Source organism: Myotis nattereri (genome assembly GCF_964212035.1).
Source record: "Myotis nattereri genome assembly, chromosome: 10".
In the NCBI taxonomy this organism is placed as follows: Eukaryota; Metazoa; Chordata; class Mammalia; order Chiroptera; family Vespertilionidae; genus Myotis; species Myotis nattereri.
This window is the reverse complement of record NC_138085.1, coordinates 4,911,918-4,921,809: the sequence shown is the minus strand read 5'-3', so window position 1 is coordinate 4,921,809 and position 9,892 is coordinate 4,911,918. Positions and strand designations below refer to the sequence as shown.

At 52.4% G+C, this 9,892-nt stretch overlaps 1 long non-coding RNA gene across 1 annotated transcript in view; it reads left to right on the top strand.

Moving 5' to 3' along the window:
- LOC308526325 overlaps nt 1–9,892 on the top strand; it is a 73,514-nt gene continuing 63,622 nt past the window's right edge. Inside the window, exon 1 of the long non-coding RNA XR_013996542.1 lies at nt 1–134. This is a non-coding gene — a long non-coding RNA (uncharacterized lncRNA). The remainder of the gene's footprint in view (nt 135–9,892) is intronic.

Below are 9,892 nucleotides of genomic sequence, written 5' to 3'. Positions count from 1 at the left end.
GAGGAGTCAGTGTGAAGGGAAGGCTAAGGATGCATCGTTCTGGGGAGTTGAGAATATGCGTTCACCGCCTCCCGTCACTTGATTGAAAAAAAAAAAATCTCTTATTTTAAAATCTAACCCCGGAAGTTTGTTGGGTAAGTGTTTTTCATCTTCTCTCCCTGCTTTCTCTTTCCCTGCCCCTTCTTTCGGCGCGTGAATGCTCGTGTAGGTTTGGGAGCTTGTTCTTCCTGCTTGGGACCAGAGAGGGTTCACAGAGAGATCATTTGCAGTAGGAGGGGGAAGTGTGCTGGGGGGTGGGGGGGAAACCGCCCAGCCCTGCTAAAATATTATATAAAAAGATGCACTCATTTCCAAAGCTCCCGCAGCAAGGCGCTTTGGGGGTGGGGGAGAGCGCTATCCGTTTTAATTGTTGATTGTGACGGGGCAAAGGGCCCTAGAAAAGAAGCGCTTATAAAGCGAGCAGTATCATAAACATTTCTTGTTTGGAGAATTAAAAAGAAAAAGAAAAACAAAGAGGACCAGAGGGAGAGAACTGCCCTTTCTGTAGCCAGTGCTGAGGGGTGAACTGTGTGTGCCTGCTTGGGACTGGGGTGAGGGGATTCCTGCTGGGAGCAGGGGTGGAGTGGAGGGGGCTCCGCAAGGGAGGGCAAAGGGCTGGAGATGGAGGAAGCAGGGGAGGAAGAAGAGGCAGGAAGTCCTGCACCCGGGTTAGAACCACCGCCGGGCGCTGGCGGCTTGCAGCTCCCAGCTTCTGGTGGAGCGTTGGTCAGAAGAGGGTGATCAATCAAACTAAGCAGGGCACCCTACCCTTTACCGCCAACGGCTGGAGCTGGAGCATCGGACGCTGGGTTTACTCTGTTCCTCAGACTGACAGTCGGCCTGGCCCCCTCCTAGCCACTGCCCCGGGGTTTTGTAAAAATTAAGGGTGCAGTTACTTGCTAGATGCAGTTAATTAGATAAATATGGCTGGAGGAAATGGCTAGGCCAGTTCCAAGCCGGAGGGGGCACCTTACCTTTGTGAAATAGGCTGGAGGGAATTCTCAAAGATCCTGGGTTTTGTTCTTTTTCAAGGAAGGCTTGCCTGGGTGACAAGGGGGTAGCGTCAAAGGGCTAGAATTTTATTGCACTTTTGTATCCAGAACACCTTGTGATTTAAAATTTGTAGTTTCTTTGGCAACAGTTGATGCCAAATCAATGAAATGGTTTGTAAGGAGGGAGGGAGAGGTTGCCGTTGGGGAGAGGGCTAAGATCCGCCGGGTTTCCACTCCTTGTTTACTGCTTGGCAGCCTCGCTTTTGACTGGGGTTAACTCTCTGTGCTCCATTGGACCAGATGCCATATAGAGCTGCTCCCTGAAGATCATTTGTTTCCTTGATGGGGAACATTTCTGAGCAGAGCATATTGGTTGCCATAGAGAAAGAAATAAAAGGAAGAACACTAGTCACATTAAGCTATATGTTTGTGCACTGGGCTTTAGATAAAAGGACCTTGGTTCAGCCGCGGAGAAGCCAGGCTAGAGATCTCTAGCGCCACGAAGACTAGCTTTACTTTGTTTTGGACTTTTACAGTTGAAACATATAAGCTAATTTTATTGGTGGTTGTTAATTTTATATGACACGGTTTACTGAACAAAATAAACTTTGGAAGTGCTCAGGAGTCGCACTAGGGACTTGTCAGCAGGGGGCGCACTGACTCGCTGTAGCTGGTACTGAGTAAAATGTAGCTGTTTCCAAAGCAAATCTGCTCATTCAAACTTGCCAAAGGAGCAAAGCTTTCTGTGCAAATTCACCACGACGAGTGAATTCACTGCATAACACAGGGTTTTAAATACGAGTACAATGACTTCCCCATCTCCCACCCATCCATGTCTGTGAAATGGCCTGAAAGAAACAGTTAAAAAAAAAAAAAAAGGATTGGTCCATTTCTCTCAGTGAAGTGAACATAGGGCTGGAAAACAGATTGGGCTGTGAAAGCAAAAGCCCCTTAAAATTATTAAAGGTATGCAATAAGCTACTTTAGGAGCAACCATTCAGGTTACAGACTTGGGGAAGCAGTCAGGAAAATAAAATGCATCCTAAGGTATGAACTATTAAATAATGCATGCTCTTCATCTTGATACATGCTTTGACTTCTAAGTAAAACTCAAGATCCTGGAGATTTAGTCAAGGCGTCCATGATCTCTTTTACTTCATTTTATATTTAATGGCTGCTTTAATCTCGGTACCTCCTATGGCTATGGGAAGATTTTGGATTTGTCTTTGAAGGGCTTGTTGGGGAAAAGAAACAACAAAATAGCCGTTGGTTAGAGGTAACTGGGAGCTTGAAACTTCTTAGCATAATATTACTTAACACAGTTGAAGAAAATTTTTTTACAGTACCAGGTTTCTGCCCCAGAGAGCTTTAGCTATCGCCGATCAAGATGGAGCTGTATTTTGGATAGGATAAAAAAGATTCGTGAAAAACTTCTAAAACCGTGAAGAGCAAATTCTGACTGGTTTTGAGCAAGTAGTCAGTTTGTTGCTGACAATTTTCCCAAGGAGATTTAGAGAGGGAAGCCGTGAGTGACTGGAAGTGAGAAGCTAGCGTCCACAGTTCAGCAGCTCAAGGCACCTGTGACTGCCACAGCCTGTTAGGAGGGGGCCCGGGACACGAGGTTCCCCTGGAAGGGGGGAAAGATGCCCTTTTCTAACTCAACTCCAAGATCAACCAGCTGCCGCCATGAGCTTTCCTTTGAAACTAAGTTTGAAAAGTCCAGACTTGGCTTTACGTGGAGTTCAGTCTAGGAGGATTGAAAGATTTGGGGAGTAATATCAGCAAAGGAGACACTTTAAAAGCATTTTAATTCTGTTATTTTCATCTGTGAGCTCTCACATTTAGACTTAGAAAATGCACTGTCAGGTTTGTACTAATAAAACAAAGTGGAAAATTGAGGAAACTGTAATTTGAGCCCAAACATTGCTTTTTCTTAAGTTCTCTGGACAAAAGACTTCTGGGGGGGGGGGGCGGAATCCACATGAACTGGACCAACGCCTCAAAGCTCTACCGTACTTTGCATGCCTGGGCCGCTAAATGCATTTATCAATTATTACGGAGAAAGGGAACTTTTCTATTTAGCCAGACATTTTGCAAAACACTAGTTAAGCAGTCATTGTATATACATATTTAAACATACTTATTTTTGTATCACTTTTCACGAAATCTGTGACTGTTACTATTTTGGCAGCTACTTACTTTTCTGTTTTGCAAATGTACTTACCCCCCTCCCCCCACCGCAAAAAAAAAAAAAAGTTTGCTCCTCATATCTATAGCCTTAGGTTACCTAAAGTGAAAGAAATAGGAAATAGTGATTCTGAGTAAAGCAACAAGTTAACTTGAGAACTGATATATTATATATTAGAAACCTCTAGCATTCTGTAATGATTTGGAGGTGGAAACGATCGAGCTGGGTGTATGAATTAAGATTCAAAGTGCCGGGCAAAGCTACAGACTTTTAATTGTTGGGGCTGGGGACCTGCTTTTGCCAAATGAGAGAATGAAGAACATTACCTGGGTCAAATGTACAGAACACAAAGTGGGTACTTACTCATGTGCCTCCATTTGAGAATGACAAGGTGCTGGGTAGAAGCATGCTTGCCATGATCATTTACAAATTAAAATGTGAAGCATACTCACAGCCCGCAGCATGTGCTGTCTACAAAGGGAAGGGCTCCTTCGCTGTAGCTTTTGGGAGGAAGGGGTGTGTGTCTTCTCACAGTGGAGGGTTTCTTGGTGGGGCTGAGAGTTTTGAAGCATGCAGTGGTCCCCCCAGTTCTCTGCATCGTGTTGGTCACTGATCTGTAGGGAAGGAGCAAGCGCTTGGTTATTTAGATGGGTTCGAAGGAGCAGTTGTCAATTCAGACACCGTAGTTTCTCACCCTAAAGTAAGAAGTTTTACTTCTGATGCTTCTAGGACAGCTTTAGCTGGATTGAGAAGGCGTGATAAGTTGGCTGTGGAGTGCCTGCTTCTGAAACAACCCATTTCCAACAGTTTGCCCCTCTAGCTGCATGCGAGCACTGCCAGGCCTGTGAATGAAAGCTCCCAGCCGCTGGGGAAGCCAGAGCTGGCACCGTGTAACAGACTATTCTTGCCTGTCCCCCGCACCTCCGCACCTCACCCCCCCATCATAATGGCCTTCTTCGAATTTACATTCATAGGGCCCATCTGACTGACCAGAGTGATGATAATGATTTATTAACAAAAACATGTGGGCATGTCCTTGCCAGAAAAATACTCCAAGGTCAGTTTGGTGTGTGTGAGTGTGTCTGTCTGTGTTTTAAAAAACACAACCCAGAAATATAACGCAGCTTTGCCAGAGAGGTGGTGGGATCTCTTCAGGACACCAACCATTCCCTGAGGGCTCGATGGCAGCTCCTTCCCAGGTGGGAGCAGGGTGGTCTCGTGCTGTAGAAGAGGCCTTGTGGAACATTATGAAAAGACAGCCTTTTACGTTGGCACCTGTGTTTTTATTATACTTTTAAAGATTTCAACTTAGCTATTGTCTGTGACGCTGGGCACAGGTTGCGGCTTACCAGGCCGAAGGCTGCTCTTTTGAGCATCCCCCCCCCCTAAATGGTGCTTGTGTGGGTTGCTGAGGCCCCCCCTTCACTGTCCTGCTCCAGTCCTAGGCCCACCCTGGACTGGTCAGCTTGAGGAGGGTCTTCAAGAGAGGTGGCTATTTTGTTCACTTTAAAAATACAGCATCGATATACATGGATACTTGATACTCCAAATACTGCATGGCTTGCAGCAGTACAATTTCAGCTCTAAAATATCTGGTGAAGAGACCTTGGTGTAGAACTCAATGCCCTTGCTCTTGCCCCTGGGCTTGGCAGTCCCAAGTTGAAAGCTATGTGTCCCTGTTTGCCTTGAACACTTACCCCTCCTCCCATATTTTCTGGTTTTTCGATGAAGCCCACAGGGAGGCTTCCAGGCTTGAGTGGTGGCGCCTGACAGAGGGCAGATCTCATTCAGTTTTATATCCGGGTGCATAAAGCCCCCAGAAGTCCAGGCCTGTATTGTTGGAAAGGCGTTGGTTGTGTTCTCTTTATTTTTAATTCGCATCGCAAAAACAAACAACATTTCACTCAGAAAAACTGGCTATTAAAGTATCCTAACTTCGGAAACACGAAGACTGCCCTGCAAGGCTCTGGCAAGTGACTCCTCAAGTCGGATTGGAACTTCCCCTAGAAAGGCCGGCCTTGGGGGGGCCCCGGCGCTCAGGCCTCCATCCCGCAGCGGAGGGGCCTCCTGCGAGAAACCTCCCCCGAATAGGCGGGGGCTCGTGGGGCCTCGGGCACCCCCACTTCCTCAGATCGCATTGTTTTATTTAGAGCGCGGCTCAAAAACCAAAATTCAGAGGATCCAGTGCTCCTCTGTTCCCCCCCAACCTAGGCGCGCAGGGCGGCCTTCGGAAGTGGAATCGGCATTGCTTTTCAGTAGAAAAGAATAATGGAAATAAATGAAAAAAAAAAAAAGGCAAAGGGAGAAGGGATAAGATAAAAGGAATGAGGTGGAGAAAAAAGCAGGGAGAGATGGAGGAGATGGGACAGAAAGGGACAAGGAAGAGGGAGGTGGGGTGCGAGGCCGCCAGGGTAACCGCTGAGTCACCCCAGCAGGTCACTGTGTCCACAGGCGCCAGATGCCGCGGGCCCGGAGGACCGGGCGGGTCGCAGCCCGGCGTCTAGGCGGCCTTCGTGTCCGGCCTTCGGAGCGCGGACTGGGCGCGGCGCCTCGGGCCCACTGACCCGGCGCGGGGCGGGCCGCGGGCTCGCGCGGGGGGCTTTGTTCCGGCGGAGCCGCAGGACCCCGCGCTGCGCCGCGTCCCCGCCTCCGGAGCCGGGGACGGTGGGGGTGGGGACTGCAGGACCGGCGCCGGGACCGGAGGGGTGTTGCGGGGAGCCTCCGAGCCTGGGCTTTCGTTCCTTCGCGCCTTTTCGTAACAGAGCCTTCTCCCTTCGGGAGGAGGCGAGGCTGCGCGGGAGGAGGGACGCGGAGAGCCCTCCCCTCCGCGCTCAGCCGGTCAGGGGGGTGCGGCGCTCCGCGCGGCTTGCGGTGGGCACTGTGCGCGCGGACGCGTGCCCGAGGCGGGCGGTGAGGTCCGTCCCAGGTTCGAGGTTTCTGGACGAGGTTTGGTAGCTGCAGGGCGTCCCAGGCCGGTGCCCGGTTATTCCGATCTGCTCTCGAGGTGCTCTGGGGCCGCGGGTGGGCGCTGTGGACGCGCCCTGGGTCCGGGGCTCCTCGCTGAGAGCGCGCAGATCCCCGTCGTGGAGGCGGCGGCCGGGGACAAAGAGGCGCACCCTGGAGCGAGCAGAGGGCAGGCGGGCCGGGCACCCACGCGCGCAGCGCGCAGCCGCCCCGGGCTCCTCCCGCGGGGCCCGCGCCTGGGGAAGTCACCGCTCGCAGCGCCTGCTCACCCCTCTCGCCACTGCACTCAGCAACGCGTGTCACCTTCCCCGCCGCCCCCAAAGGTGTGGGCAGATTGCAAGAGTTGCTGCTCTGTTATTGTTGGTCAAACAGGCCCTTTCTCTTGGGAGAGGGGCGCGGGGCATGTGGCGGATCCCGGGCAAGGATTATATTAATCAAAGCATTATTTCCCTAGAGAAGCCGAGCACAAATCAGAGTAAATCCTAATAAAATTGGATCGTAGAGAAACGGTACGCTTTCAGTAATCTGTGCTGCCTGATAAAAATCTCACGTTTATAAGATGTGGGTTTAAAAGAAAACCCCGCACACCTCTGGCCTGGGGTGGCTGCTGGGTGGGGATCAGGACGGGGTCAGTCACCACCCACAGCTCAGCTGAAATTCTGGAGGGAGAAAGGGACGCGGACACCCTGGGGTGGAGGTTCCGCAAAATCAGGTTGACGCCAATGGCACTGTTGGCCCTGGGCGCCCCCACCCACGAGGCTCTGCAGGGCCCCTGCGCTGGATCGAGTCCCCTTAGGCGCCTGCGGGGAGCGAACCCTGCTTCTCTGAGAACGTAGCCCCCATTTTCCTCCTCCCGTAAGGCTGCAGGGTGGGCAAGTCCCCGTGGATGGGGGCGCAGAGCCCACCCCAAGGGCAAGGGCTGGGTGGCCGGCGCGGCGGGGACAGAGTCCCAGGTCTTCCCAGGCCCCAGCCCCCGTCCGGCCGCATCCGCGGGGCCGGGAGTGGGCGGCCTCGGGCCCCTTGGCCAAGGAGGGGCCGTGCGTTTGGGGATGAAGGCCGGGGGCGCGAGGCGCGCAGCTCGCAGGTGAGACTTCTGGCACTTTCGGGTGGTGGTCCCCGACAGGAAGCAGACTTCATCTGCCTCCCACCCCAGTTGCAGGAGACTTCCCGCCGCGCTGCGCTGCGAGGACAGAAAAGCAAGGCTCCCTGTCCCCGGCCCCAGAGCAGAGGTGGAGCCAGCGGCCGGGAGGCAGCTGAGGCCTCTCGCAGCGGCCGAGACCAGAAAGCGACGCCCCTCGGTCCCTGGAGGGTGACAGGTGTGACCACCGTCCCCACATGGCTGCGCACCAGCCTCGGGACTCTGACCTTTCTGAGAGGCGCAGAGACAGCCCACTTCGGCCCGGGCCCCCCGCCGGCCCCTCCTCTGCGCCGGGGCCAGCGGCAGGTCCCCGCCGGGCGCCAACCCGTCGGCGCCCCCTGCAGGCTCGCGCCAGAGGAGCCCGCGCGCCGTCCCGGGTCGTGCGGGGCCGCCTGGGCTCCCCGCGCCGCCCGCGTCCGGGCCCCACCAGCGCGCACCCACCCCGCGCCGCGGGCCTTTCCGAACGGGACCTCCCAGCGGCGGGAGAGCGGTAGGTGCGGGCTGAGTCCCAGCGGGCGGCGCGGGGAGCGGTGCAGCGGCGTCACCCCTCCTCGGACCCTGTCCGCCTTGGGTCCCCGCTGCGCTCCCGCCCACTCTCGGGTCCGAGCGGGCAGCCCCCGCTGGTGCCCGCGGCCGCGCGCCTCGTTCCCGGTCCGCGGGCTCTGGAGCTACGACAGCCGCGCCAGGCGCTCACGGGGCTGGGCCGCCGCACCCTCGGCGAGCGCACCTCCGAGGGGCCACGTCCCCTGGAGTCCGGCGAGGATGGAGGCTGGGAGCAGTGTGCGTGTTCCGGGGGGGGGGGGGAGGGGGGGCGAGGGCGGTGTGCGGGTGAGTGCGGTGCGCGCAGAGGACAGGGCGGGCGTGCAACAGTGTGCTCCGGGGCCAGAGTAACCGTTTTAGCCTTCGGATCCGAATCTTCAGCCCTAGAACTAATTCCACCCGCCCCCATCTCCTCCTCCTCTCTTCTCTATAAGTGCGTCTTTTTCCACCTGCATCCCATCTGCTACCCAAAGAGGTCCCTCTTGTGGTCCCGGGACATTCTTGGACACCCTGACTCACGTGAGCGAGGGTAAGGCTGAAAGGGACAGTATTCCCGAGAAATGCCACTGAGGGCTTTTCCCTCGTCCAGCCTGCCCCTTAGACCACGCTCCCCCACAGGGAGGCCGCGTTTCAGGGCCTGGAATATCTGCTTCCTCCGTCTTGGCCTTAAAAATCGCTTGCATGGAGGTCGTTTTTATTTTTGGAGGCAGAGGAAGGCGGCAGGAGCCAACTAAAATCGCTTTGGGGGTCTCTGGCTGCCCTGTTGTGTGCCACTGCCCCAGCCCCTTTCCAATGCGCTCGCTCCTTTTCAGTTGTGAAATTTGGAAGGGGGGGGAGTGAAGACACCCACACCTTTTCAGTTCTGAAATAATGACTCCCTTTCCCTCCAGTCTTGATTTCCATAATTTCATTACAAAACGGCTGTCAGTTATCTCTTTGGAAAAGGGAAAGCGGACTAGCAGGAGAAAATTTGGGCCGAATGAAGTTCCTCCTTTTGAAAACTTTACCAGGCCCACCTGGACTGCTCGCCTCTCAAGGGGAAAGCAGGGCAGAGAGAATTCAGGAAAAGGTGACATAGTTACATTCTGGGGAATATGAACCCCACTGCCAACTTGTGTTTTTGATAACATGAGATCCTAAAAAAACACTTTATACTTTTAGTTGTCCCCTTGGGGCCCTAATGTTTGCATCTGAGGATTTTCAATAACTTAGAAATACTAGTGACATGTATTTTTTGTTTCTTGGATTTATTAATGTTAGACGGTTCTACTATTAGCCACGATTCTTTAAAAGACCTCTTTAAAGTCCTGGACACAGCTCTCAGTACAATCTGCAGACATTCACCTCAAGAGACCATCACCAGCTAATATGCCGGTGGAACTTGGACCAGGCCTTTCCATAAGATGATTTGTAGACAGCTAAAGTTTAATAAAGAATGTTAATGATAAAATGTTAATGTTTAAATAGATGAGCTTTTGTTTTTAGAATCTAAGTTTGGCTTTTCTTTGAATTGTTTATCCAGCCGTTTTCCCACAGGCCTTCCTGAAGGAAGGGAAGGAGGGAGGGGAGGGATCACTCATTTACTTAGGGCATATGTGAGCATAAGGTTATAAAACTAGCCTTTTGGAAAACAGTAAATAAATAAACCTTGTCTATAAACACCCGTCTCTGTGGCTGTGAAAAAAAGAAAAACCGAATGACTTTCACGAAACAGTTAACTAAAATCGTGTATGGCAGCCCTCAAGCTCCTCCTCTTCCTTCAGGGTAGCACCCTCTGGTAATATACACATATTTATACATGATGTAAATATACATATGCACAGGGTAGATGTTTATGTACATAACATAATGAAATAATATACATACCCAACTGAATTCATTTGCATATAAAAACCCATGTGTAATATACCAAACTTCTGCAATTAACAATATATTCTACATCTTAAGAGAAGAATGAGTTTATCTTAATATTGACATGAACTTCAAAATTTCTTTTGAAATTTGAATTGTGCCAACTGTACATGACACCAA